The 23,672-nt window shown below is 49.2% G+C and overlaps 1 long non-coding RNA gene across 1 annotated transcript; it reads right to left on the bottom strand.

The window, feature by feature from the left end:
• On the bottom strand, positions 4,315–17,827 carry LOC106502957. Its single transcript, XR_001296639.2, has 3 exons — positions 17,722–17,827; positions 7,871–7,941; positions 4,315–4,811 (listed from the first exon to the last, which is right to left on the bottom strand). It is a non-coding gene; the product is annotated as an uncharacterized LOC106502957 (long non-coding RNA).

Here is a 23,672-nt window from a genome sequence, read left to right as displayed (position 1 = left end):
AAAGAAAATTAACTAATGTTTTTAACATTCTTAAAAAAAATAGCTATGGAGTCCGCCGTGTGTCTGATGCTGCAGGTGCCAGGGAGACACAGTTGAGAGGGGAGCAGACGCTTCCCTCTGTCCCCTCTGGAATGATAGCTCCGAGGGGGCAAAAACGTTGGGTTTTGCAGAACCCAGAGCAGGTGTTCCACATGTACCTGCTTAATGGAGGAATGGGAGATGGGAATTTTCAGCGTGGCTGGGGGACAGATACATAAACCTACAGTCATACAGGGTCAAGGAAAACTTTGTGAACCCCTGAGTTGAAAGGAAGCACTGGCAGAAGCCAGCCAGCCAGCTAAGAGTGCCAGGCAAGAGGGCACAGCACGTGGGAAGACATGAAGGTGAGAGAGTGAGAGTGAGAGAGCATTGCTGGTCAAGTGTATTATTTTCTGGACTGCTGCTGCAACAAATGACTCACAATAACATAAGTTCACCCTCTTACAGAACTGGAGGTCAGAAATATAAAATCATTCTCACTGAGTGTCACAGACTAACTTGTGTTCCTCCCCCCAAATTCCTATGTGATGTGTGTGTGTGTGTGTGTGTGTGTGTGTGTGTTCAGTCACTCAGTCCTGTCCAATTCTTTGCGACCCTTTGGACTGTAGCCCACCAGGCTCCTCTGTCCAGATTTCCCAGGCAACAATACTGGAGTGGGTTGCTATTTCCTATATGCTCAGGGAAAAGGTCAGGTGAGGGCCCAGCAAGAAGCCAGTCACTACAAGCTGGGAAGAGAGCCCTCCCCCAAAATCGAATTCTCTGGTACCTTGAACTTGGACTCCTAGCCACCAGAAGTATGAGAAAATAGATCCCTGTTGCTTAAACCACCTAGACTATGACACTTTGCCACCCAGTAGACGATATACAAGGCAAAAAGCACAGTGTCATGAGGGCTGCTCCTTCCAGAGGCTCTAGAGGAGAATCCTCCTTGCCTTTCCCAGCTTCCAGAGGCACCTGCATTCCTTGGCTCATGGCCTCTTCCTCAATTCGCTCCAGCCTCTGTTCCTGTTGTCACATCGCCTTCTCTGACTCTGATCCTTCTGCTTCCCTTTGATAATGATGCTTGAGATGACAGGAGGCTCACCTGAATAATCCAGGATTGCCTCCCTGTCTTGAGGTCCTTAACACTAGTCAAGTCTGCAAAATCCCTTCTGCCCATGAGGGCACACAGTTACAGGTTCTGGGGACTGGGACCTGAACATCTTTGTGGGCTCAATCACTAAGTTGTATCCAACTCTTTGCGACCCCATGGACTGTAGCCCGCCAGGCTCTTCTGTCCATGGGATTTTTCAGGCAAGAAGACTGGCAGGGCTTGCCATTTCCTTCTCCAGGAGATCTTCCCAACCCAGGGATTGAACCTGTATCTCCTGCTTGGCAGGTGGATTCCTTACCACTGACACACCAGGGAAGACCATTTTTGGAGGGCCCCTATTCTGTCTAGTGGGCTTCCTCAGTGGCTTAGCAATAAAGAATCCACCTGCAATGCAGGAGACCCCAGTTCGATCCCTGAGTTGGGAAGATCCCCTGGAGGAGGGCATGGCAACCCACTTCAGTATTCTTGCCTAGAGAATCCCATGGACAGAGGAGCCTGGCGGGCTACAGTCCATAGGGTGGCAAAGAGTCTGACATGACTGAAGTGACTAAACATGCATGCATGCATTTGGCCCAGCACACTAAGGTTGGGCAAAGAGAAGCTCTGTGTGTGTGTGTGTGTGTGTGTGTGTGTGTGTGTGTGTGTGTGTGTGTGTGTTGGGGGCTGTACCAGGTCTAGTTGTTAAAAAATCTACTTGAATTGGTTCCTCCTGAGGACCCAAGCCATATCCTTCAGGGTGGAGCAAGCAACAATAACCCCTGCGGGCTTCTCTCTTACTTAATAGTACCAGAAGCCAAATTCATCCCCACTTAAGGGGAAAAACTACGAGCCTTGATCTGAAAACTGGGCCAGCTTCAGGTTCAGGTACAACAAGATCAATGAGGTCAAGTGATATCATCAGGCCTCCATCTTTCCCAAAGATAAAGTCTCCTCTAGGATCAGATTAGCTGGGGGCTGGGGGGTGGGGCAGGTCACCTGAAACCTAAAACTTGCCATCCTTACCACTCACCTGCCCCCCAAGGTCATCTACAGGAAAGAGAATACCTGCCCAGCAAAAATGCCTAGGAGGACTGGTGTTAGAGGTGTGAGTGGGTACCCTGATTGGCAGGTTCTGAGTCATGGGCCCACCCCCAAGAAGAGGAGAGCATGCTTAGAAATGCTGAGAACAGCCTCTTGTGTGATAGTGGGTGCTGCTATGGGAGGGGAGGTGGTTGCTGGTCCTGCAGAAACAGCAGTGCCCCCTGGTTGTGGTGGCCTGGTTGAGGCCCCTCCCAGCTTTAGCTCTGCAGTGATCCTTCCAGCGGACCCCTAGTCTCTAAGGACCTTTCTGTCCCTGAAACCAGAAGAGTCCGATCACAACACAGAGGGTGGTTCAGGCCTCCTTCCTCTGCCTCCAGGTCACCATTTGTCCCAGGCAATCAGTGACTTTGTTGGTTCTGCCATTGATTCTGGGGCACCCTGGTGTCTGAGGCCCCCTAGTACCATCCACAAGGATGTTAGAAGCACAGTCTCAACCTAAAATGAATGTCTAATATATCAAAGGAAATGTGGTAAGAAGTTTCACTTGAGTTCCAATGCACCAGGTCTAGACAGGAGGCCAAGAGGTGAGAGACAGCATCACTCCAAGTCTGGGCTGGAGGTAAGCAGCGGGGTGATAGAGGCTTCCTCTGAAAACAAACCATATGCTCTGCACCCAGTGGGTGATTAGCAGATGTTTTTTGATGGATGTAGGATGTTAGAGAATTGAACCAAAATAATTCCCCTTGTTGAAAAATAAAAACATGACCATATCCTGTGCCACGTCCCCTTAGGCCTTGGGAAAGATCACCTATGCTACAAAACCAGTGCCTCTGCGTGGTGGGTTCTGGAGGGCAGTGCAGACGGCAGGTCCTGGCCATCGTGTCCCCCACTCCCAAGCCTGCCCTGGTCCCTGGTCCCAAGCCCAGCCTCCCCACCCTGTCCTTGTCCTGACCCAGCAAGCAGGGCTTGGCTAGCCTGACCTGTTTTGCCTTTCTAAGTGGAAACAGGCTGCTGAAAAAGAAAGTCAGCTCAGGGCAGAACCTGGTAACTCTTGATTCATGTTCACCTCTGACCAAGACAGAAACCCAGCTGTGGTTATCAGAAAGCAACTGAGAGGCTGGGAGTGGCGGGGCGGCGGGGGGGGAGCAGGAGGAGGAGGAGGGGGGCAGGATGGGATGTTGGGGGAATAGAGAAGTTCTGAATCACAGGATCTTATTCACGGAGCCCATGTGGCCACAGGGAGGGATGGGGTGAGGGTGGGGAGTAGGAGTCCTCTGCGGGGACAGGCTGCACAGAACAAGGCTTCCGTATCCCCCACCTCCCTCATGCCCCCCAGTCCCCAGAGTGCATAGCATTTCCATGGAAGAGTAAGGGCAGCAACTCTCCCAAGATCAAGGGCGTAGAGATGGTCCCAGGCCTGGGAGGGGTGAGCTGGCCCAGTCTGTTGGGGGTGAGTGAGTTAACAGTCACCTGAATCTTGCTAGCAGATTCCAGGGTACCAGGGTGGTGGCCTTGACAGAGCCCTGGAGCGAATGTCCCCACCTAAGCAGGGTGAGGCAGGGCAAGGCCCAGCAAGCCCAGGCCCCACCAAACCTCCAGGGCCAAACCCGCCATTGATTGGCCAACCCACGGAATGGAGGTGGAAACCCCCCTGCCTGTGGGCAACAACTGCCAGCACCACTTGAAAAGGGAAAGTCTCTCACTGATTAGGGACTTCAGACTTTGGAAAGGTCAGGATTAATTAGCAAATTGGTTGCTTCGAGGTGCTTAGAAAGGCAGTGGAGGGGATGGGACCAGGATTAAGAGGCCAGAATGGAGAAGGTGGGTCTTGGGGCAGCCCATCAGTAAGCTGGTTCCCCAGGGTACGGGGCAGCTCTCAGGTTGACGGTGGTGGGCTCACTCTGACCTGAGACTCCATGCAGGGAGCAGCTCTCACCCCAGGAGCCTGGGCCAATGCTCTACCTTTTCCCACAACCACAGGGAAACTTCCAGCGAAGTGGGACCTCCAAGCCCAGAGAGAACGCCTCCAAAATTCCTTGGGATTTTTTCTTTTCTAGTCAACTACGTGTCTATTTATAGATGTGGAAATATGCGTGGAGAAAGGACTGGAAGGAAACACACAAAATGTTAATTAACATGCTTATTTTCTTCTTGGTGTCGTTTTATTATTTTTTTAAAAAAGACTCTCAAGATAAGGAAAAAGATATTTTTAAGTATAATTAATCTTGATATAAGTGTTCATGCTTGTTACAGGAAAGTGGAAAGGAGAAATCAGAATCACCAAAGCACTTCAACCATTAACATCTCATTGTGTTTTCTTTCACTGTTCCTCCCATGCAGACATTTTTGATGTAAGGCTGTTTGTTTAACATATCCGTGATCATCTTAGATTACTACAAAACTTTTCCATGTGACCGCAGAATCACCATAACCATCTTTCAAAATGTTTATCTAATATTTATGCAGTAGGTAATGTTAATACCATTATTCATCTGGCCATTCTCCTATGTTAGCAAATCTAGGTAGTTTCCAATTCACGATTATAAATAACACTGCTGCGAACATCTTTGTATGGAAAAGTCTTTCATTTTTTTTGGCGATTATTGTCTTCAAATTCTCACATTTCCAGATATCGGATTACGGTGTGAAAGGCGGCCACCTGTGAAGCAACAGAGTGAACCCGAACCAAGTTAGTCTCACTCTCAATTCCCCAATCTTTAATCCTAACAAAGAAAAATGGGAATGGGGCTCCTCTGGGGACATGGCAGGAATGTGACGTCTCCTGCCTCCACCACAATCCCCCTACCTACCCCATCCACCCAACATGCATGGTTTTTACTACTATTATTATTACTATTATTTTTGGCCATGCCACATAGCATGAGGGATCTTAGTTCCCTGACCAGGGGTTGAACCCACACCCTCTGCAGTGGAAGCATGGAGCCTCAACCACTGGAACTCCAAGGAAGTCCCACATGCATGGTTTTTATTGTTAGCAGTAAATAAAACCCTGTGAGTCCAGCCCTGCCACTTTTGACACGTTGTCACAGAGGGTGAGGAGAATTGAAAGACTCCCCAGCAGAGTTGGGGAGCTAAGGTCTTAGGAATAAGCTGCCTGGACCACGAGGGAGAAACCCCTTGTGCCACAAGTGGGAAGGCTTCTCAGCCATGAAGCACCAGCTACGTCTTCCAAGATGGGCAGGGTTCCCGCTGACAGAGCAGAGGGTGGCACACTCCCAGAGCTGGGGCCCCAGGGTGTGGGCTGGCAATTAAGGTGCATGGACAGGAACCCAGGAGGTAAGAAAGCTGTGAGAGGCCAGGCTGACAGAGGGGCAAGTCAGTTCCAGGGGGGCGGGGACTTAATTTGTCCCCCAGTGAATCTCTAGGGATGTAAGACAAAGCCCTCCCCTCTTTCTTCAGGGTTTTGGAGCACTTCCAAAGTTTCTTCACCTTTCAAGCATCCCATCCCCTGGACTCCCCCGTCCTCTCCAGGCTTATGTCCCATCCACCCTCTCAGCCATTGCCTCCTCTACTCCCTCCCTGGTTCCCGTTTTTCTGCAGAGACCACAGCATCCTGTCCCCGCCCAGGAGAGCTGCTGCATACACGGAGGGTGAGCAACTTCCTGACCCTGCCAGACTCCAAGGGGCTCCTGTCTCCTGGCTGGTCCCACCCCAGAACAGAGGGCCATTCCACACTCACACACCTCACAGCGGCATGCTCACACTTACCCACACATACTCACTCCCACTTTTACTCACACTCCCTGTCCACCCTCCTGCTGACTCAGAATACCTTACCATGCTGCCCCACGAGAGAAGCAGGGTCCTGGCCAATGGGACCAGCTGGCTGGCATCCACTGTCCCCAGCAGCTGCAGACCCTACCTCAGCTCCTGCCCCCTCCATGGACACTGGGTGACATGCCCAGAGGAAAGACCCAGGTCCATGGACACCAGGTGACATGTCCAGAGGAAAGACCCAGGTCCATGGACACCAGGTGACACGCCCAGGGGAAAGACCCAGGTCCCAACACTGGTCCCTCCACTCGCTACCTGGGAGGAGACCAGGGTCGTGGCCTCTTTCCCTGTCTACAGGAGGCTTGGGTGATTGAATGATATAACATGTGCTAAGGGCTGAGTAGGTTGAGTGCTATGCAAGTCATATGGACTGTAAGCAGACGGTTAAACATCCTCACCACCAAACACCTCAGACGTCTAGCTGCTAGGCCAGCGCTGGGGCTCTGGGGCTCAGCGCCCTGCAGCTGCTCTCTGTGCTCACAGACACTAGAGCCAAAACCCAGCACCTTGGCCCTACCTCATTTCCTGCCAGCCAGACATACCCAGACAGCACTTATCCCCAAACTGGGGCATCTCTGCCCTCAAACTGGGGACCCCTCAGCCCCTCCTGCCCAATGGCTTTGATCAATAACCATACTATAACTATTTTATAACTCCCCTCAGGCTTCCCTTGTGTCTCAGAGGGTAAAGAGTCTGCCTGCAATGCAGGAGACCTGGGTTCAATTCCTGGGCCGGGAAGATTCCATGGAGGAGGGCATGGCAATCCACTCTAGTATTCTTGCCTGGAGAATCCCATGGACAGAGGAGCCTGGTGGGATACAGTCCATGGGGTCACGTAGAGTTGGACACAACTGAGTGACTAACACACACAGACGACCCACTTGGCTCTGCTTCTCTGCTCTGAATATTCTGATGCTTTTCTTCCCTCCAGTCCGGGGATGCATGCTGCCCGCCTCCCTTTTCTGGCCTCAGAGCCCCTTTGTGCTCCATCTTTCCCTATCCTGTCTGTCCACACCGCCCCCCCCAACCACTTGGCCACCGTGCACCCCCACTCCTCTGTCTCCCTCCACACCTGCAGCCTCTTCCCCTTACCTCTTCCCCCTGCCCCATCCTCACCACCCAATCAGACCAAGCCAGCTCCCTGGAACCCAACCAAAAGTTCAGCCCAGGCAAGTCCTTCCTTGAGCAGTCCTTCTGTGGACAGGGTGGCAGTGGGGAAGGAGGTGATTCCAGTAGGAGCATCAGGGGACTGGACTGAGCATGACCGGTGTGAACGGGGCACAGGAGCCACACCTGTGTCCATCCTGCAGGGAGCCCCAGATGGCTGTGGAGGTCTTGTTGGCTCAGCCCTTGCACTCTCTGAGGCCAGGCAGTCATCTGAGGGGCACACGCTGGGGCAGACTGGACTGAGGCCTCCTGCCTGTTCTGAAATAGCTCTCCTGTCACTCTTGGAGAGACGCCCACAGCTAGGGGAAGACGAGCGCCCAGCTACTCCTGCAGAGTCCTGAGCCCATTCCAGGCTGATCTGCAGCTGGGAGGCCTGCTTCTGCCCTCAGCAATCTCCCGAGGACCTTCCCATGGGCTGCAGGTGGGGATCCATGCCAGGGACTGGGAAATCTCCACCCTGGCCACTGCCCAGGGAACACTCACACTGGCGGCAGGCATTTGATATCCATCTGCCCAGGATGGCTCACCTTGTGTGGGCCTGCTGATTATGAATTCAGTGTCACCAGGTGCAAAAGACAAATGTCATTTAGGCTGCTTTGCACTCTGTACAGCTTGGAAGCCAGGTTTGGGACCAGACAGACCTGAGTTTGAAGCCCAGCCATGCCTCTCCTTAGCTGTGTGACCCCTTCAAGTGACTTAACCTCTCTGAGCATCAGCTTCCTCAGCTGTATGATGGTGATTGCTAAGAGAACTTACCTTCAGGATTTGGGGATGAAGTCATCTCCTGCTTATGGAGTCAGTCATGGGGTGGGCACTCAGATGGTCGCCTAGGAAAGAAGTAGAAGTAGCTGCTGTCATTGATATTATTTCTTTTTAAAAAATATCTATTTGTTCATTTGGTTGCTTCAGGTCTTAGATGGGGCACACAGGATCTTTGTTGCGTCTTGTGGGATCTTCCGTTGTAGCGAGTGGACTCTCTGGCTGTGGCTCACGGACTTCAGTAGTTTCAGCACGCGGGTTTAGTTGCTCTCCCGCATGTGGGATCCTATTTCCCAGATTAGGGATTCAACTGGAGTCCCCTGCATTGCAAGGCGGATTCTTAACCACAGGACCACCAGGGAAGTCCTGACACTATTTCTTAACTCCCCTCGAGACTAAGCAGGCAGTGTGGGAAACAGGATGCTGTCCCAGGTGCTCAGGAGGGAACAGCAGCCTTAGGGCCCTGAGCCAGACCCAGGGGTGGGATTCAGGAAAGAGGCCTGATCCAGGCTTTTCCTCATTTGCAACCTGGAGCTCACCCTCTCCCATACCCGAGGCAGAAGAGGAGAATGAGCCCACAGGCGTTTGTTCCAACTCCCTCTCAAAGGACCAGCAGGTGAAGTTCTGCTGGGCTGCCCGTTTGCTGCGGCCACATTGCTGCTCTGTAAGGCTCTTATCACTGGACGAAGGGTCACGGTGACTTGGCAGGTTTCCAGGGCTGGCGGGAGAGAGAAGACCCAACTTCAGTTCTGCTTCTCCCTGCTTCAAGAGGGCTGTTTCCTTCCATCCTTCCTTCTTCTTCTCTAAGAGGTCCCAGGTGGTAAATGGTGGTGGTGGTTCATGGTTTAGTCACTCAATCATGTCTGATTCTTGCAACTGTAGCTCATCAGGCTCCTCTGTCCATGGGATTTTCCAGGCAAGAATACTGGAGTGGGTTGCCATTTCCTTCTCCAGGGGATCTTCCCAACCCAGGGATTAAACCCATGTCTCCTGCATTGCAGGGGGTCTCCTGTATTGCAGGTGGATTCTTTGCCACTGAGCCACCAAGGAAGCCCCTGGTAAATGGATGGGTGGGTAAAAATCACGGTAACAGGTGGAAGCAGGAACCAGTTGGTGTGAGTTACAGAACCATCCTTCTGGTTTCATCGTCTTTTCCTATCTGAGTCTTTACCTGGCAGAATTAGATAGGAGAAAGCCACTCCCACCCACCACACACATACCCCTCTTTTTTTAAATTTGTAGCATCTTAACTCAGAGAAGGCAACGACAACCTACTCCAGTACTCTTGCCTGGAAAATCCCAAGGACAGAGGAGCCTGGTAGGCTGCAGTCCATGGGGTCACTAGGAGTCAGACATGACTGAGTGACTTCACTTTCACTTTTCACTTTCATGCATTGGAGAAGGAAATGGCAACCCACTCCAGTGTTCTTGCCTGGAGAATCGCAGGGATGGCGGAGCCTGGTGGGCTGCCGTCTATGGGGTCGCACAGAGTCGGACACGACTGAAGCGACTTAGCAGCAGCAGCATCTTAACTGAGATATAATTTACTTACAATAAGATGCATGCACTCAAAGTGTATAATTCAGTGAGTTGTGGCAGATAAATACACCTATGAAACCACCACCACAATCAGGACAAACACCAAATCTGTTTAATTGGCTATGGGTGACCCATATGTATTATTCATGGCATTTTTATTGACAGTTGGCAGGAGCTCCACTCATGCTACCTAGACAAAGAAAGAGGAATATTGATCTGTGTAACTGGAACATTCAGGAAAATATCAGCTTCAGCTATGGCTGGATTCAGGCATTCAAGTGACATCATGAGTGTCCTTTGCTCCCTTGATCTCTAAGAAATTCTCTCCCTGTGTCTGGCAAGATGACTACTGACATCCTACCTCTTTAACAATGCCAAGGGAAAGAAATGATCTTCTCTGACAGCCCTAAGAACACAGCCAAAAAGCCTGTGACCTGCTTTATTGTGCTATTTGCTTTATTGTGGTAGTCAGGGGGTGGGGGGAAGTCCTGCAATATCTCTGAGGTCCACCTGTGCTCCCACCATGGCCAATTGCAACCAACATCTGAAGCAACTTAGCACAGAGTGGAGACACAGACATAAAGAACAGACTTATTGACATGGGGGACAGCGGAAGAAGAGGGTGGGGTGTATGGAGAGAGTAACATGGAAACACACACTGCGGTTTAGTTGCTCAGTCGTGTTAAACTCTTTGCAACCCCATGGACTGTAGTCCACCAGGCTCCTCTCTGTCCATGGGATTTCCCAGGCAAGAATACTGGAGTGGGCTGCCATTTCCTTCTCCAGGGGATCTTCCCAATCCAGGGATCTCCTGCATTGCAGGGAGATTCTTTACCAACTGAGCCACCAGGGAAGCTCCAACATATACACTATTATATATAAAATAGATCAGTCAGTTCAATTCAATTGCTCAGTCATGTCAGACTCTGCCACCCCATGGACTGCAACACGCCAGGCTTCCCTGTCCATCACCAACTCCCGGAGCTTGCTCAAACTCATGTCCGTTGAGTCAGTGATGCCATCCAACCATCTCATTCTCTGTCATCCCCTTTTCCTTCTGCCTTCAATCTTTCCCAGCATCAGGGTCTTTTCCAATGAGTCAGTTCTTTGCATCAGGTGGCCAAGGTATTGGAGCTTCAGCATCAATCCTTCCAATAGATGGCCAATGGGAAAATAGATAGCTAATGGGAATTTGTTGTATGACTCAGGAAACTCAACTGGGGCTCTGTAACAACCTAGAGGGGTGGGATGCAGAGGGAGGTTCAAGAGGGAGGGAACAGATAGTATACATATGACTGATTCATGTTAAGGTATGGCAGAAAATAACACAATATTGTAAAGCAATTATCCTTCAATTAAAAATAAATAAATTTAATTAAAAAATCTTTCTTGGGGGGGGTGGTAGGAAACACCTTCTGTTATGAAAGAGGGGAAGGAAGTAGGGACTGGTCAGACAGAAAGAAGAGAAGAACTCCACTTTATACAAAGCTGCCTGAACAGATTTCAGAAAGGAATCTTCCAGGATTTCCTCCCACCTGAAACTCTGGTCATGGGAACCCAGGCCAAGAGAACACTGACCCTGACAAGGCTGGACCCCTCATAGAAACAGTCCAGTCAATATGCAGGACAAGGGTCCAGGCTGTGTTCCCCCCCTCCCTACCCACGCCCCGCCCCCCCCCGCCCCCGCCAGTCACATTCTACAGAAAATTCAGGAACTTTCTGAGCCCACCACTTTCTGCAAAGCCATTCCAACAACCAGACCCGTGATTTTCAGCTTGTTCAGCTCTTTTAAAACAACCCTTTCAAAGCAGCCCAGAAAATGGGGACTGTGGCTTGATTTGAGGTTAAACAAATAAGTGCCATTTATCCACCAACACTCGAGGAATGAGATTTCTCAAGGCGAATTCCCCAGCTACGTGCTCCAGAAAAACTGCTGCCCCAAATTGCTGGGTTCCAGTCCAGCGTTCTCCATTTCTGAAGATATTTGGGTTGCTTTCAGCTCCGCTCTGCGCAGAGCACTCTGAGGAGGGTGGGGCTGGCAGCCAGGCACACTGCCTCTAGGCTGTGTCAGCCTCCCACCCAGCGCCCACAGGAGCCTGGGAGCTCTGGGGTATTTCTCAGCCTGCTGGGAGATGGCTCCCCTCCAGCCCAGGGAGCCAGGCCAGACTGCTGGCTGCTCAAGGCAGACTACTTCTCTTCCCATGTTTTGAGGGCAGGCAAGAATGAGAAAAAGGAAGAAGAGAGAGGGGAGAAGAAAAAAAAAAAAAAAAACAACTACTACATTCTCAAGCAGATAAAACTCGGCTTTACCAGACAGGAAAGCTGAGCTTCTCAGCATATAGGGTGCAGAAGCAACTCGACAGAGAAATCGTCCTTCCTTTTCTCTCTGAGAAACATTGGTCTTTGTGCCCTTGCTGGAAATCTGGGCCAAGAGTTTTCAGATCTCCCTACTCGACGCAGGAAGTACCCTGCAGCAAAAACAATGCTGCTGCCGTGGCTGCCGCTGTTTAGTCACTAAGTTGTGTCCAACTCTTTGTGACCCCATTGACCGTAGCCTGCCAGGCTCCTCTGTCCATGGGATTCTCCAGGTAAGAATACTGGAGTGGGTTGCCATTTCCTTCTCCAGGGGATCTTACCGACCCAGGGTTTTAACCCACGTCTCCTGCTTGGCAGGTGAATTCTTTACCACTGGGCCACCTGGGAAGCCCATAACTTAGCCTAGCCTACCCGAAATGTGCTCATAACACTTACATTAGCCTACAATTGGGTAAACAGTGCTCCCCAAACATGCCATTTGCTCCCCTGCCTTTCCCAGCTATGCGTCTGACTAGTTTCAGCTGATGAAATTGAGCAGAAGGGATGCATGCCATGGCCAGGCTGAGGGAGTAAATCGCCCAGGCCCCCATCTCTAGTCCACTCTGATGATGGAAGAGTGTTCCAGGTGGCACACTTCTGCCCAACATCTTCTGCCTGGGTCCCTGCATGAGTTTGTGGAGCAGAACTGACTGCGATCTGCTGGGATATACAGCATGATCAAGAAATAAATCCTTGGGACTTCCCTGGTGTCCAATGGCTAAAACTCCGAGCTCCCAATGCCAGGGTCCCAGGTGCAGTCCCTGGTCAGGGAACTAGATCCCATATATGTTGCAACTAAGAGTTCACATGCTGCAACTAAAGACTCTGTATGCCACAAGGACTGAATATCCCACATGCTGCAACCAAGACCTAGCCCAGCCAAATAAATAAATTAAAAGAATATTAAAAAGAGAGAGAAAAAGAAACCCTTATTGTGTTTAGCCACTGAGACCCAGTGTTGGTTCGTTACTGCCCCATTAGCTGGAATGCCCTGACTGATTCAGGCTCTGGTGCAATTTGCCATGTTATTCACTGGGAGAGACTAGTGTAGGAGAGGTGGAAAAGCATACTTCCTCCCCTTCTGGCCAACAGCCTTCACCAAAGAAGTGATTACGCTCAGGGGCCCACAGTTCCCTGTCTCACCAAAGATTTAAGGAACTTCTCTGAGGTTTGGGCCTGGGTCTGTGCCTTCCTTTGAATTTCTCCACGGCACATGGTTGAGCACGAACACAGAAACGGTCACCACTCATGTTCTCCCACTGCACAGGTCCCTCATGAGATGGGTGGGATTGGCTTAATTCCTATTTTAAAGATGAGAATATTAAAGCTCAGAAGGAGTCAATATCCTCCTAAGGTTGCACAGCTATTTAAGGAACTTGAACCTAGGTCTGCGCCTCTTGCCACAACACCAGTATTTCTCAAAATGTATTTTGAGAAAATACATTTCTCACAGACTCTAAGGTGGGGCTTGAGAATCTGCATTTTCAGAGCTCCTCCAGCAATAATGGTGCTCACTAAATCTGAACATAAGACTTCACACCATATTCCACTGCCTCTTCTGTCAGATGAAGCCACCATCGGAGCAATGGGATTGAGGGGTACAGAAAAGGACCACCTCCCCAGCCAAAACCACCACAACAAAATGTCTTCCTGGCCAGCTGCTATTTGTGAAATTCTCCCCCAATGAGCCATTTATTTGATTATTCCCAGCTAGGCACAACCATCTGCAAGACATCACTCTTCAAGGTACATTTCTGCAGGGAAGCAAGACCTTTCTCTGAAAGCAGGGATGCAGCTGGAGGCTGCAGGCAGGGAGGTCTGCAGGAGGAGGCTGGGCCTTGTGTGGTGGGGGTGGGAGGAGGGCTCCCAGGAGGAGATGAAAAAAATGCACCTGCAGGAGGCGGTTAAAACCTCACACACACATGCACACACAAGAAAGAGTCAGACAGAACTGGAGAGGAGTCTCAGTCTTACTATTCACTACCTCGGTGAACTTGCAAAAGTGACTTCATCTCTCTGAGCTTCAGTTTTCTCATCTGTGAAATGGCACTACTCACAGAGCCTACCTGTAGTTAGGTTGCTGTCAGAATCAAATGCAATCGAACACTGATGACAGTTAATATTTATCTATCCCTTAGTAACTGCCAGCAGCCATTCTAAGTGATTTACATACATTAACTCATTTAAGCATCGCCATTATCTTATGATGTGGTGATTATCTTTAGTGAAAGTGTCAGTGGCTCAGTTGTGTCCGGCTCTTCATGACCCCATGGACTGTAGCCTGCCAGGCTCCTCCATGGAATTTTTTGTCCATGGAATTCTCCAGGCAAAAATTCTGGAGTGGGTTGTCATGCCCTCCTCCAGGGGATCTTCTCAACCCAGGGATCAAACCTGGCTCTCTTACATCTCCTATATTGGCAGGCAGGCTCTTGGCATATTATTGGCAATAGATATTACTGTCTCCATTTTACAGATGAGGAAAATGGGCCTAGAGAAGTTAAATGACTTGTGGTAAGTCAGTAGCACAGTGCTGCTTCAATCTGTTGTCAATTTGAATCTAGAGCCACTTATGACACACGATGGTGAGCCAGGACTTTTAAATTCAACCCCAAAGTATTCAATCCCCAATACTTTGGCCACCTGATGTGAAGAACTGACTCATTGGAAAAGACCCTGATGCCGGGAAAGATTGAAGGCAGGAGGAGAAGGGGACGACAGAGGAGGAGATGGTTGGATGGCATCACCGACTCGATGGACATGGGTTTGAGCAAGCTCCGGAAGTTGGTGATGGACAGGGAAGCCTGTGTGCTGCAGTCCATGGGGGTGGCAAAGAGTCGGACATGAGCAACTGAACTGAACTGAACCCCAAGATGAAGTTCCCTGTCCCTCATTCATTCCTCCATGTGCTGTTTCTGAATGGTTATTCTATGCCAGACACTGGCTTAGTGCATGTGGCAACCCACTGTCATTCTATTCTATTCTGCAGCAATGCAGATCTATATCATTAGTGTATTTGGAGAGATTTCTATTGTCCCCAGGATCTAGCCGACCATCAGCGCCAGGGTTGCTCTGCAGGGCTAGGGGGACTCAGCCTCCTCCTGGGAGAATCCAGGCTCTGGGTGTTTCAGGAAATGTCTGACCTGCCAGGTTTCCGTGTGACTGATCAGTTAGAGCTGAGGAAGGGGGTGGGCCGAGAGGGGAGGTTTCCCGTCAGCCCAGCTTTTGTCTCTCACATGAGCCCGAGACAGACAAACCACAACCACAGACTCGACCAGCTGTGGAAGCATCGAACAGGAAACCCAGAACATCTGGTGCTTCACTTCCTCTGAAGGCTGTGTGTGTGTGTGTGTGTGTGTGTGCGTGTGTCCGCCTGTGTGCATGTCTGTTTTCTCTCCCTCTGTTGTTTAGCGGGACGGGGATGCAGACAGGGTTGGAAACCACAGGGCTTGTGGTGACAAGGGAGCCAGACACTCGCTCCCCAATCCTTATGGTGCCTCATCCCTCCCCGACGGTGACCCAGGATCTGACCTAACCTCACAGGCCGCCCTCCAACACCTAGTGTCAAGCCTCCACACACTTCAAGAAAAGGATTTGTTTTTCTTCTTTTGGATTTGGGTGGTTTAAGAGGAACTTGTTTGCAGATGAAGTGGAAGAGTTCTGCTTAAATCTAACTTGGCCTCAGCATGACTATGTGTGTTAGTTGCTCAGTCATGGCCTCAGCATACAGACCCACAAAAAACTGCACCTGGATGAAAGCTGTCTCTGAAACAACTTGAGCAGAATCTGTGGATGGCCTCTGAGGCTGTGTGCTGGTCAGGGGGCTGTTTTCCCACTAGTGGTGTTGTCCTATGTGTAAGGCCTGTAAAGACAGGCACTGAGAAGGGGAGAAACATAAAGAAGTGCAAAGAACAGCCCCCTCAGCCAAACCATAGCACAAGGTCTGCCTCGTAGGACTATTGTCTTCAGGAGGTAGGATTATGCTCATTTTTACAAATCATAAAATTGAGATGCAGAGGAGGCTCATAACTCACCCTTGGATCATTCAGCAAGTCAGGAGCAGGGCCAAGTTTCAATCAAGTCTGACTCCTGGCTGCACCATATCTAGCACACAACTGGTGCTCAAATTCATGTTTCTGGAATGAGTCAATGAAATGAGCTATCACTGATGGCAAGGGCTGTCATCATCATTGTATCCCCTGGGGCTCAGCACCCCTGGGTGCTTCCAAAGTTCCTAAACAGTGACATTTCATTTACCTGGGGGTCATTTACCTAGCCAGGTGGACTGCTTAGATCCTGGCTAAAAATCTGAAAGAAGGTAGAAGGAACCACAAGCTGTCAACAGAAGTCACAAATTCTTAAAAGTTCAAATACTTAATTCAAGAGAACTTTTCAGGCTCTCAGTCACAGTTGGGTTACCCTTAATTTACCTATTTCCAAAGGAGGCTGAGCACCAAAGAATTGATGCTTTCAAATTGTGATGCTGCAGAAGACTCTTGAGAGTCCCTTGAACAGCAAGGAGATCAAATAAGTCAATCCTAAAGGAAATCCACCCTGAATATTCACTGGAAAGACTGATGCTGAAGCTGAAGCTCCAATACTTTGGCCACCTGATGCGAAGAGCTGACTCATTGGAAAAGACCCTGATGCTGGGAAAGACTGAGGGCAGGAGGAGAAGGGGGTGACAGAGGATGAGATGGTTGGGTGGCATCGCTGACTTAATGGACATGAGTTTGGGCAAACTCTGGGAGATGGTGAAGGACAGGGAAGCCTGGCCTGCTGCAGTCCAAGGGGTCAAAAAGAGTCAGACATAACTGAGTGACTGAACAACAAGTGTTAAACTTGTTAAACTGTTAAAAAGTCTGCTTGCTGACCTTACAAAGCACTGGCTTAGGAAGGAGATGGTCTGCTAGAGGAAACCTGCTGGAAACACAATCTGGGAATTCAACTAGAATTTTCAAGACTAGTAGGTGTCATTAGGATGCAACGGCACCAGGGACACGACTGAGCAACTTCAGTTTCACTTTTCACTTTCATGCATTGGAGAAGGAAATGGCAACCAACTCCAGTGTTCTTGCCTGGAGAATCCAGGGACGGGGGAGTCTGGTGGGCTACAGTCCATGGGGTCACAAAGAGTCGGACACAACTGAGTGACTAACACACACACACACACTCACACCAGTGTTCTTGCCTGGAGAATCCCAGGGACAGGGGAGGCTGGTGGGCTGCTGTCTATGGGGTTGCACAGAGTCGGACACGACTGAAGCGACTTAGCAGCAGCAGCAGCAGCAGCAGCAGCATCAGCAGCACCAGGAGCGGTAAGAGACAGGAGAGACAAACTGTCTGATTCTCAGGTATCTGCCCTTCAGTTCAGTTCAGTCGCTCAGTCGTGTCCGACTCTCTGCGACCCCAGGAACCGCAGCATGCCAGGCCTCCCTGTCCATCACCAACTCCCTGAGATCACCCAAACTCTTGTCCATCGAGTCGGTGATGCCATCCAGCCATCTCATCCTCTGTTATCCCCTTCTCCTCCTGCCCCCAATCCCTCCCAGCATCAGAGTCTTTTCCAATGAGTCAACTCTTCGCATGAGGTGGCCAAAGTACTGAAGTTTCAGCTTTAGCATCATTCCTTCCAAAGAACACCCAGGGCTGATCTCCTTCAGACTGGACTGGTTGGATCTCCTTGCAGTCCAAGGGACTCTCAAGAGTCTTCTCCAACACCCTTGCTGCTGCTGCTGCTGCTGCTAAGTCGCTTCAGTCGTGTCCTACTCTGTGCGACCCCATAGATGGCAGCCCACCAGGCTCCCCCACCCCTTAGGCCCTTAGAAAGCCAGATGGAACTGAAGCAAATCTCTGATGGTTTCTCTGGCTAAAATTAAAGGCATAGCAGCGCAGGCATGCAGACTTTAAGAGTGCTCGCTCACAACTTGGTGTTTAAGAACTACACAGGCGCCAACCTGAAATGACACGTGCGCAGTGTCCGAGGTCTTACTCGTTTTCGTACCTGCGGGCAGGCTGAGCCCGCTTCTGCGCTGGAGTTGATACTACGCAAGCGCCGGGGGTGCATGACGTCATCCGAGCGCGCCTCCCACAGTACACAAGCCCTGGGCTCAGACACAGACGTTGCTGTGGAGACGGGGCGTTGAGATTGGAGGAGAGCCGGTCAGTTGATGTTGGTAAGCTTTCCGAAAGCTTGCGGCGGCGCTGTAGGTCTCTGTGTGCATGGGTTCCCCTGGCAACTCGGACGCCGTCTGGAAGTTCGCCCGGCGACTTCCAGGAACCCCCCAAAATTAGAGTCAGAGTCCAAATTTTAATTTGAAGGGTTTCTTGACTTAAGGTAGTAAATTTCGGTTGTACCTCTGGTCCAAGTAAAGTAAAAATTCAAGCTGCCCTAGATCCTATTGTGGGCCGAGCAGAGAGACCCCAATAAGGCTTAAATTTATCACTTAAGCAGCATAGGGATGGGAAGAAGAATCTGGACCAGAGGACTTAGTCCTGGGGGGCGGGGTAACCTAACCTTTTGAGCTTCAATTTCCCATAAGCATGAAAATATTTTTTCCTAAGAAACTCTTTGATTCCTTTCTCCCTCGGACTCACAGGGCCGCTTTCTACCTTTCTCCAAATACCAAAGCTCCTTAGAAGAGTGTTTGTAGTCCCAGTGGCCCCCTCTCCCCTCTCTTTGTTGAATCCTTTAACTGCACAGTTTCTTCCTGTTGTTTTCTCACCTGCCCTGTCGGCAACATTTGAAACAGGTTATCACCTCACCTCCAAGAAACACTTTCCTCACTTGACTTGCAGGCCTGCCCAGTCTCGGATTACTTCTTCCTACTGGAACTGAATAGGACCCTATGGTCCTTGTACCCCTCATCCTCTGCCTGCCTTTTGTCTGTGGGGGAAAAAAAAAAAACTTTAGCCAAAGAATAAGTTTAATCAGAGAAGTGAGAAAACACAGAAACAAAGAAAAACAGTCAAAGAAGAGTAAATAATAATAATGTACCATTAAGCATGGTTCCTTCTTAGTTCCTTCTCAAGGGCTATAGATAATATTCTGAGCCATATCTTGTCAGCTGTCTTACAGACACTGAAACCCCAGGTGGAAGAAGTTAACTACATCATGACCAGACTGTACCCATGATATAAGCCGCTGGAATTCCGAGAACTGGATGCAAGAAATGGAAACAAACTGACCCTGGAACTGAATATTAACTGTACTTAAAACTGTCAAGATGACGCTGGTCAGACCACTGATGACCAGTTTCAAGGTGACTGTCAGCTGATAGTTCTGTTTCTGTATGTAGCCCCCTCCCTCAGCCTCTAAAAGCTCTTGCCCACTGACTATCAGTGACAGGGAGTTGGCCTTTGGACAGGCGTCCACCCTCCTTTTGGTTGCTGGCATCCAAAATAAAGGAAATGCCCCTTTCAACCAACCTGGCCTCTTTAATGGCTTTTGAGCAGTTAGCAGCCAAACCCCACTTTCGGTTACAATACTTCTCAGTCTCAATTGTTAGTTCTTCCTCATTCCACTGAACTTTAATGTTGCAGTGTCCAGAGTGCTGGTTCCCTGAATTTCTTTCTTTCCACTTACTATATCTTGGTGATCTCATGTAGTTTCGGGACCTTGGAGACCATCTATATGCTGATAAGAGCCTCTCCCCTGAACCCCAGTACTTAAATATACAACTATCTATTTGGAATCAAAATTTGAGTTCCAGTCAGCTACTCAAACTCATCCTGTTGGAACAGAACTCCTGAGCCTCTTCACCGAAAGGTGCTCCCCCATGCTCTTCCTTCTCTCAGGGAATGGAACACCTGACCTTCGAGCTCTCAGACTCCAAACCTTGTATTCTTCATCCTACATCCAATCTGTCAACAGATCCTATTGGTTTTTTCTTAAAAATATACCTAGAATCCTACCTCCACTTACATCATCTTAGACCTAGCCCCGCATGTCTCATAGATTATTGTAAATGGGTTATCGTAATGGCCCGCAAACTGTTCTCCCAGACTCTACCGTTACCCATCTCTTTCTCAGTCTATGTCTCACATGAAAACAGCCTGAGTAATTCTGTTCAAAGTCATACCACATGGCTTCTTTTGTGCGAAACCTTCCAAAGACTTCTCTCTCACTTAAGTAGAAGCCAAAGTTTGACCATGGCTACAAATGTCCTCCGGGGCTTCCCTGGTGGTTCAGTGGTAAAGAATCCTCCTGTCAACCCAGGAGACACAGTTTGGTCCCTGAATCAGGGAGATCTCCTAGAGGAGGAAAAGACAACCCACTCGAGTATTTTTGCCTGGATAATCCCATAGACAGAAGAACATAGTGGGCTGCAGTCCATGGGGTCTGCAGAGTCGGACGCAACTGAGCAACTGAACACACACGCACAAATGTCCTCCGTCACGGGGCTCCTGGAAGCTTTCTGAGCCCCTCTCCTAATTTCAACTCACTTACTTCCTTTTCTCCAGCCATATAGATCATTTTGCCTGGCTTCTGTCTGCCTCCAGGACACTGAACTTGCTTTTACCTCTGCTTGGAGCTTGTCCTCAAATAGCCCCAAGTCTCCCTCTCTCACCTCCATCAAGGCATGACTCAGACAGTCCTTATTCAGATAGGCATTCTCAGACTTCCCTGGCAGTCCAGTGGTTAAGACTTTGTGCTTTCAGTGCAGGAGGAGTGGGCTTGATCCCTAGTTTGGGAACTAAGATCCCGCATGCCTCAAGGCATGGGAAAGAGAGAAAGAGAGATGGAGAAAAGAAAGGCTTTCTCTAACCTCTGATTTTCAGTTACATAATCCCACACTTCCACTGGGCTTCATAGCATTTATTGCCTACTAAAATACCATATAACTTCTTCATTTTATTTGACATCCCTCTTAATGTGAAGGCAGCGATTATGTCCATTCCATCATGGCTGCATTCCAAGTGCCTAGATAGAAGTCAGCAAGTGATGGGTGCTCAGGAAGCAATGAATATGCATTTCAAGCCAGAGGGTTCAGTAGTGGTTACCAGTCAGAGCTTTAGGGGCTTGCAAGAGTTCCAGTCCCCCTTTGCTGCTTAGCTGCTTTAGGAAGCTTAACTGAACCTCCATGTCCTCATTCTTAATGTCAGTGAAATAATACTTCAGACTTTCATTAAGCAACAGGGAACACCTCACCCCATGTGTCCAGCAAGCACTGTGCTTGCTAGTTGCTGGAGACTCTATGGAGAACCTAAACACACATTTCCTCCTGTCCGGGTGTCTGGATCCTGAGGATGGGATACAGATGACATCCAAGTAGTCTTCCAAATAAGTGACTATGAACAAAGCTAGTGGAGGTGATGGAATTCCAGTTGAGCTGTTTCAAATCCTGAAAGATGATACTGTGAAAGTGCTACACTCAATATGCCAGCAAATTTGGAAAACTCAGCAGTGGCCACAGGACTGAAAAGGTCAGTTTTCATTCCAATCCCAAAGAAAGGCAATGCCAAAGAATGCTCAAAATACCGCACAATTGTACTCATCTCACACGCTAGTAAAGTAATGCTCAAATTTCTTCAAGTCAGGCTTCAGCAATACGTGAACCATGAACTTCCAGATGTTCAAGCTGGTTTTAGAAAAGGCAGAAGAACCAGAGATCAAATTGCCAACATCCGCTGGATCATCAAAAAAGCAAGAGAGTTCCAGAAAAAACATCTATTTCTGCTTTATTGACTATGCCAAAGTCTTTGACTGTGTGGATCACAATAAACTGTGGAAAATTCTGAAAGAGATGGGAATACCAGACCACCTTACCTGCCTCTTGAGAAACCTATATGCAGGTCAGGAAGCAACAGTTAGAACTGGACATGGAACAACAGACTGGTTCCAAATAGGAAAAGGAGTATGTCAAGGCTGTATATTGTCACCCTGCTTATTTAACTTCTATGCAGAGTACATCATGAGAAACGCTGGGCTGGAAGAAGCACAAGCTGGAATCAAGATTTCTGGGAGAAATATCAATAACCTCAGATATGCAGATGACACCACCCTTATGGCAGAAAGTGAAGAGGAACTCAAAAACCTCTTGATGAAAGTGAAAGAGGAGAGTGAAAAAGTTGGCTTAAAGCTCAACATTCAGAAAACTAATCATGGGACCTGGTCCCATCACTTCATGGGAAATAGATGGGGAAACAGTGGAAACAGTGTCAGACTTTATTTTTTTGGGCTCCAAAATCACTACAGATGGTGATTGCAGCCATGAAATTAAAAGACGCTTACTCCTTGGAAGGAAAGTTATGACCAACCTAGATAGCATATTCAAAAGCAGAGACATTACTTTGCCAGCAAAGGTCCATCTAGTCAAGGCTATGGTTTTTCCAGGAGTCATGTATGGATGTGAGAGTTGGACTGTGAAGAAAGCTGAGCACTGAAGAATTGATGCTTTTGAACTGTGGTGTTGCAGAAGACTCTTGAGAGTCCCTTGGACTGCAAGGAGATCCAACCAGTCCAGTCTAAAGGAGATCAGCCCTGGGTGTTCTTTGGAAGGAATGATGCTAAAGCTGAAACTCCAGTACTTTGGCTACCTCGTGCGAAGAGTTGACTCATTGGAAAAGACCCTGATGCTGGGAGGGATTGGGGGCAGGAGGAGAAGGGGACGACAGAGGATGAGATGGCTGGATGACATCATCGACTCGATGGACATGAGTTTGGGTGATCTCCAGGAGTTGGTGATGGACAGGGAGGCCTGGCGTGCTGTGATTCATGGGGTCACAAAGAGTTGGACATGACTGAGTGACTGAACTAAACTGAACTGAATTACAAACTGTGATGTGCATGAGGAGAAGCAATATAGTGCTGAAAGCGGGGGTGGGGGGTGGGGGCAGGATGTCTCTGAAGAAGTGACTTCTTAATAGTATTAGTCAGCTTGGGCTGCTGCAACCCAATACTGCAGGCCAGGTGGCTTCAACAACAGACGTTTATTTTCTCACAGTTCTAGAGGCTGGAAGTCCAAGATCAAGGTGCAGACAAGTTTGGTTCCTCATGACGCCTCTCTCCTTGGCTTACAGACTAACACCTTCTCCCTGCATCTTCACGTGGCTTTAAAAACATTTTTTAAAGTTGTCCATACTGCACAGCATGTGGGATCTTAGTTCCCAGAAGAGGGATTGAACCCACACCCCTTGTGGTGGAAATGTGGAGTCTTAACCACTAGACCACCAGGGAAGTCCCACAAGGCCTTTCTTCTCTGCACTTGCAACCAACTGGCTTCTCTCCAGAAGTCCGAATCTCTTCTCATGAAGACAGCAGCCAGATCGGATTAGGGCCCACTCTAATTTTCTCATTTTAACATAGTTAACTTATTAGAGGCTCTGTCTCCAAAAGCAGTCATATTCTGAGGTACTGAGGGCTGGAAATAACATCAATCAAGGCCCAAAGGATGCATAGGGGAGGAGAGATGGGACAAGGGGAACCCCATGGATAGGGAAGAATATGCACAGAAATTCCATGGCTGGAAAGAGTATGACAGCTTGGAAGAAACGATAGGTCTATGTGGCTTGAGCTTGGAGTGAGGGATCTTGGTAAGAGATACACTGGAGTCTGGAGGCAGCAGGGCCCTGGAAGCCACCTAGGCCTGTGATTGGTGATGTGATAAGTGTTGTCTTATGAAAAGATTCCTCTAAGCACAATGAGTGGAGGGAGGCTGTCCCCAGCTCCAAGGTTGTGGGCTAATGAGGATTATCTGATAGATTACATGATGACTGTCTCATTCAAGGGCTCAATGAAGGGTCAACCATGAGTATTTTTAAAAACAATTGTATTTATGTATTTTGTTTTTGGCTGTGCTGGGTCTTCATTGCTTCGTGGGCTACTCTCTTGTTGTGGCGAGAGGGGGCTATTCTCTAGCTGAGGCAGGCGGGGGCTACTCTCTAGTTGCAGTGCATGAGCTTCCCA

This window comes from Capra hircus, chromosome 16 (assembly GCF_001704415.2).
Source record: "Capra hircus breed San Clemente chromosome 16, ASM170441v1, whole genome shotgun sequence".
Taxonomy (NCBI): domain Eukaryota; kingdom Metazoa; phylum Chordata; class Mammalia; order Artiodactyla; family Bovidae; genus Capra; species Capra hircus.
This window is presented reverse-complemented; position numbering and strand designations above follow the sequence as displayed.